The 6,000-nt window shown below is 46.9% G+C and overlaps 1 protein-coding gene across 1 annotated transcript in view; it reads left to right on the top strand.

Moving 5' to 3' along the window:
• The first annotated feature begins 1,115 nt into the window (after positions 1-1,115).
• Positions 1,116-6,000, top strand: part of BACH1 (BTB domain and CNC homolog 1) — a 39,517-nt gene continuing 34,632 nt past the window's right edge. Inside the window, exon 1 of the mRNA XM_074970945.1 lies at positions 1,116-1,214. The gene's annotated coding sequence lies outside the window, so the exon portion shown is untranslated. The remainder of the gene's footprint in view (positions 1,215-6,000) is intronic.

Raw genomic sequence — 6,000 nt, 5'->3', positions numbered from 1 at the left:
GGGCATGTAGTTGAGAGAAAGAAGACTGAGGAGGGACCTAATCACCTTCAAATATATTTAGGGCTGTTATAAAGGGGACTGTGATCAATTGTTCTCCATGTTCACTGAAGGTGGGCTTAATCTTCAGCAAGGGATGTTTAGGTTACATATTAGGAAAAACTTTCTAATTATAAGGTTAAGCTCTGAAAAAGACTTTGGAGGGAAGTTGTGGAAGCCCTATTTTTAAGAACAGGTTGGATAACCACCTGTCAGGAAGGGTCTAGATTTACTTGGTCCTACCTCAGTGCAAGGAGCTGGAGTTGGGGAACCTCTCGAGGTCGCTTCCAGCCCTACATTTCTATGATTTCAACACGATTTTATTTCCTCAAAACCACTGAAAGACTTGTGGAGTTTTGTCTGTTTCAATGTAAAACAAAACCAAATTTCAAGTTGCCATGCAAGAGAATTGTTGCCCTCTGCCTGGGGTTGGGGAGGATGGTGCCACCCTGCCCCCTCTGAGGTACAGCGATGCCGGAATGAACCAGCCCACAAAACTGGCCAGCTGGCAACGTGTACTGGGCACCTTTTCAGGTTTCCCAGAACAGTTACCCCAGAAAAGGGACACGCCTGGGAAAATCAGGGCAGGCGGCCCTGGCAACCCCATACTGTTGGGTGGGGGGTCCACGTGTGGGTAAGCAGGGGGCTGTGCCAGCTCTCCAGGGTGACGGGCACAGAGGGCCTTGGATGGGGCAGTGGCTTTAGGAGAGCGGCGTGTGGCGCTGAACCCTGGATTTGACACCCCCTGAGACAGCCCCCTCCCCACTCCCCCCCCCACTCCCCCCCCCAGGACTCGCTGCTCCCCCGCCATGCCCCGGTCCGGGGGGCGGGAAGCCGAACGTTCCAAAGCCCAACGGCCACGCTCGCGCCTCCTGGGGGCCCAGCCGCCCCAGCGCAGAAGGAAGGCGACGGTGTTGTTCTAGACGCGCAAGCGCGCTGGAGCCGACGTAGGCGTCAGAGCGTCAACGGGGCCCGCTGCGTCCAATCAGCGGGCGGCGAATGGGGGGGTGGAGGAGGAAGGCTGGAGAATGTTGTTGCGAGTCACCTGATTCGTATCGCTGCGGGTTGGGGCAGCCTAGTCAGGCACTCGGGAGGAAGCCCCGTCCGACCGGCCGAGGGTGACGGGGCTTGCGGGGACCGGCGTCGGGCGACAGAAGAGCAGGGTGGGGGGTGCTGCGGTGAGCCAGCTGCGGCGCGCGCGGGGGTGGCCGCGGAGGAGGTTGGTGCTGCTGCTGGGCTCGCGCAGGGGCAGTGAGCGCCGGTGCCCCGCGCGCGCGCGCGTGGCGGCGGGTGGGGGCGGCGGTCACTCGCGGGGTGCGGGACGGGTGACCCCCGTGCGCGCGGGGCGGGGCAGGCGGGAGCGCGCGCTGCCGCTCGGGGACCCCAGGTCACGCCGCCCTGCGCAGCGCTTTGAGATCCGCTGGGGGCGGCCCCAGCCGGCTTCCCCTGCCTGCCCGCCGGCAGAATCCGCGCCCCTGCTCGCTGGGGCTGGAGGGGAGCTCGGCGGGCAGAGCGGAGGCGGGAGGGACCGTGTCTTCCCCTGGCACCCAGGCAGAGCTGTGGGCCGGGCGCCGGGACAGCCGCCCCAGCGCTGGCCTGCTCTGCCCGTGGCTGCCCCGTTCAGGGGTTGCCCCGGGCAGGTAAGGCGGGGGGGGGGGGTGGAACCGTTTGGGGCCGAGCGGTTGCTTGTTAGCTGGGCGGAATGGGCCGCTCTGCGCAGCTGTCGGGGCCCGTCTCGGGAAAGGTAAATAGAAGCCGCCCCCTCTTCCCCGCCCCCACGGCACCGTGTCTTCAGGCTTTCCCGCTGAACTCGGGCAGATAGCAGCCGCTGGCTTTGGCGCGGTCAGCACGCTGCTTGCTCTCTCGCATCATCTGGCATCTAATTATTCATCTTCTCCCTTCTGCGTGTCCGCACGCCTGTGTGCTCCGGGCACATCATACTCCCCCAAACGCTTGGGAATCTCCGTCCTCTTTAAAACGAAGGAGCCCCTCAATGTTGCTAATTTGGGATCAACTATTTGGTTTTGATGATAAAATATCTTATACAAATCCTAAATCTGAACATTACAGCATCTGTCATCAATTGTAGTGGCCCGGGAGGATTCATTTTAGACTTTCCTGGGGAGATGTACATTTTATCAATTCTGTGAGATGCCTATGAATGGATTTCTTTGCAGCGTATGCATACTCTAAGGGATTTTGCTCCCCTGAACTCTGAAGTAATGCTGTAGTTGTCTGTTCAAAATCATTGCTGTAGTCAAAAACAAACATGGGTATGAATTAAGTGTTCTAAGGGAATTTCAATATCAATTTTCATGCTTTTGTGGGTTTGTCAATCTTAATGTTGTTTTAAACTGTGTGTGTTTAAATTTCTAGGCTCCAATCCTGCAAACCGTTGTGTATGTAAGTAATTTTACTGAATTCATTGGGACTAGTCATGTATTTGAGTGTTTGCAAGATTGGGGACCTAGGTAATACATTGTCTGATGCTAAACAGTTTCAGGTGTTTCATAATGGGGATTTTTCGGCTATGTCAATTTGGTTCTAGTATAAAGTATCAGAAGTTGCTTGTGGCTATTGGGGTCAGCATGTGTTAGATTGTTGCCCTTATCATTTGCTGCTGTTGGAATCACCCAATATAAAAACTGTCCTCACATTTTATTACCCAGTCTAACATGACACCACCATTGTGGGTGTGAAAGGGGTGTTTTCATACGTGCGTGATAGGATCGAGTCCCAAGTAATCTTATTCCAAAATTAGTGAAATTATAATCTGGAGAAATATAGATCAAATAGGCAGAATTCTTCTTTCCTGTTATGTAAATTTGGGAAATTTACGTTCACATAAGCCCCCCCCCCACTTTTTGGTACACCCTGCACCAACCTGTCCCAATGTGTGGGGCATGCTAGCTAGGAGTGTGTATGGACAGGCCTCTTAGTTGTTTACGAGAATTTTAGTTTCATTGGTTGGTTTTTTAATCTGTAGCTGTTGGGCCACCTTGTTTACATTAGCCTCATTAGCACTACAAAAGTGATTTCCACCCCTTCTTGTCAACTGTTCAGAATAGTCCACTTCCACCTTAATTGAATTGGCTCATTAACACTCACCCCCCTGTGTATTTATACCTCTCTACTGTATGTTCCACTCCATGCATCTGATGAAGTGGGTTTTAGCTCACGAAAGCTTATGCCCAAATAAATGTGTTAGTCTCTAAGGTGCCACAAGGACTCCTCGTTGTTTTTGGGCCTGTATTTGCTGCAGTTACTGCAAGTTTTGGCCACACATGATTACCCTTAACTCAGGTGCCTTTAACTTGAGTTGATTGGCTGAGGAGGGGAGAATAGGCTAAAACTTGAATGATGGCAACTTGTCAGCTGTTAGTTTGCATCCACCCTACAGAGTGTGTTAACGCCACTGAAGTGCTGGTAGTCCTCCAGTGCCTTCCTCATCTCCCACCCTGTGCCCAGAAAATACCGACAAGAAAAAATTGATAGTGGCCCAATTTACTACAGCACTAAGAACCATGGGATGTGCCCCCAGAAATCTAGTGCCACACACAAATGAGTGCGCTGCCACTGTGGATACAACTTTAATATTGTTTTACATTGTGACCACTCACTCCATCTAGGCTAACGCCTCATCTTCACTAGGAAAAGGCTTGTTCTGAATGCATGTTAGGTGACACAAAGTAGTTTTTAGTTTTCATGTGAGTTAGCAGGCCACGGTTCCGTGGGAGAACCTAGGGTTTACTTCAACCAGCTAACTTGTGTGACTATGACAAATTGCTTTGTTTTCACTAGGATTTTACCTTGTGTTAGGTTTCAGAGTAGCAGCCATGTTAGTCTGTATCCGCAAAAAGAAAAGGAGTACTTGTGGCACTTTAGAGACTAACAAATTTATTTGAGCATAAGCTTTCGTGAGCTACAGTTGCATCCGATGAAGTGATCTGTAGCTCACGAGAGCTTATGCTCAAATAAATTGGTTAGTCTCTCTAAGGTGCCACAAGTATTCCTTACCTTGTATTAGTTACTGCATGTTAGCTGACATGAGTTAACATTACCCCTTTTGCTAGGGAATACACACCCAACTTGCCATGAGTAACTTGAGCACAGATAACTTGAATAATCTCTATGAAGACATACCCTAGGGGAAGCTTAGGCTATCACGTGGCCTGCTAACATGTCTTTGTATGTTAGTTGGCATCTTGTTGAGTATTGACATCTTTTCAGTCATGTTAAGACAACACAATTGAAAACCAGACCTGTTTTCCTTTTCCATGGGGTCGTTTCTTTATGAGCAGATCTTGGATGGTATATCCGTATATATGTGTGTTTACGTATGTTAGGTACATAGGTCACAATATCTGAGAGCTTTTCAAACATTAATGACTCTTATCCACACAGCCCTCGTATGAGGTAGGAAAGTTTCATCCATATTTTCTATGTGGCGACTGAGGTACAGAGAGACTGACTTGCCTGAGGTCGCACATGGAGTCTGGGTGGCTAAGCTGCAAATTGAAGCCAGGTCTTCAGAGTAGCTGTCCTGTGCCTAACCACAAGACTATCTTCCCTTCCCTATGTCCTGCACATTCTAGTCAAATTTATTTATGCCTCTGTCCTCACTGAGGTGAAATTGTCGAAATTTTACTTTTAAACTTTTTATTCCGTCTACTTTCTGAAAACTTATTTCAGTTTTGCAAATGTTTATTTGAAAAGCTTTTTCAACTGGGCACGGTTAGATTTTTTGATCAAATATTTTAAAATTGTTTCTCGAATGTAACTGCTTCTGTTAAATCCTTCAGGATGATTCTTGGCTCTTTCTCAGATTAGTAAGTAATATATAAGAGTTCTGCACAGTTAGTTCTGTTTTATTAAATGCGTTTTATACACCTGTGTATGTACTCAAGCAGCTTCCCCAGTACTAATCAACTAACAAAATCCTTAGGGCTGTGTTTAAAGCCATTGTATGTCATTTTCCATACTTAAAAAATGTTAAAGAATTAAGAAATTCTTGAATTAAGAAATGATTTAAATCTAAAATATATGAAACAATTCACATTTTTAGGAGGGAATGAGTTTGCATAGCTTCTAAGTCATGAGGGGAAAGGTGAAGGATTTTACCTTTTAAATAAAGCAGGAGCTGACAGTAAACTCTCTTAAATTTTTACACACATTTTCTGGTTCACTATTTAAGAATATTTCTTTTCTCTAACCTTGGGAGTGTTCATAAATGTGAATTTTTATCTTGGAACTTGTCTCAAATGTGAGACGACACTTTGTGAGTGTAAAGTAATGGTGTCTGAAGATGGGTAAAGGTTTAGAAGACCCAACCATATGACCATGTGACCTGCTTCATGGATTTAACATAAGTCATGTTACAACAATTTCACTCTTACCCTGAATTGACTTATTGTGGTCCATTCCAATTTTCTTTTAGAAAGTCAAACTGTTGCAGTGCTTTATGTTCTTCTTGAAATGTGGGCTATGCCCACAATAGGTATCTCTGTAATTGCACTGTTTTTCAGAAGAATTTCTTTTGAATGCTATTGGGGTGAGAATTTGTGGTGGATGGAAGGTAGGAGTGGGGACTTCTAAATCCCATGCCCAACCTTAAAAATGTTTAAAATTGAAACTACTACCCAGAAAAGTTTAATAAGGCTGTTACTGACCCTGACCCAAACAGTGAATGTTGGGTAATGAATCAAACATGCTCTAAGATAAGGAAGAATTAGGTTGAGTCATGGAAACAGTTTCTAGCTTTAGAATATTCTACTTTAGTGTAGCTTCTTTGGGGAAATAATATGTGAACTGCATTATTCATTGCTGAAAACTTACCTGATTTTAGTGTTTTTTCTTAAAGCTCCAGCTTCCAGAGTCTTACCACTGCATGGGAATCGTGACTTTCATTTTTTGAAAAGGTAGACTCTTAGCTCACATAACTTCCAAGAAAACCTGGACAAGGTG

This window comes from Natator depressus, chromosome 1 (genome assembly GCF_965152275.1).
Source record: "Natator depressus isolate rNatDep1 chromosome 1, rNatDep2.hap1, whole genome shotgun sequence".
Taxonomy (NCBI): Eukaryota; Metazoa; Chordata; order Testudines; family Cheloniidae; genus Natator; species Natator depressus.
This window is presented reverse-complemented; position numbering and strand designations above follow the sequence as displayed.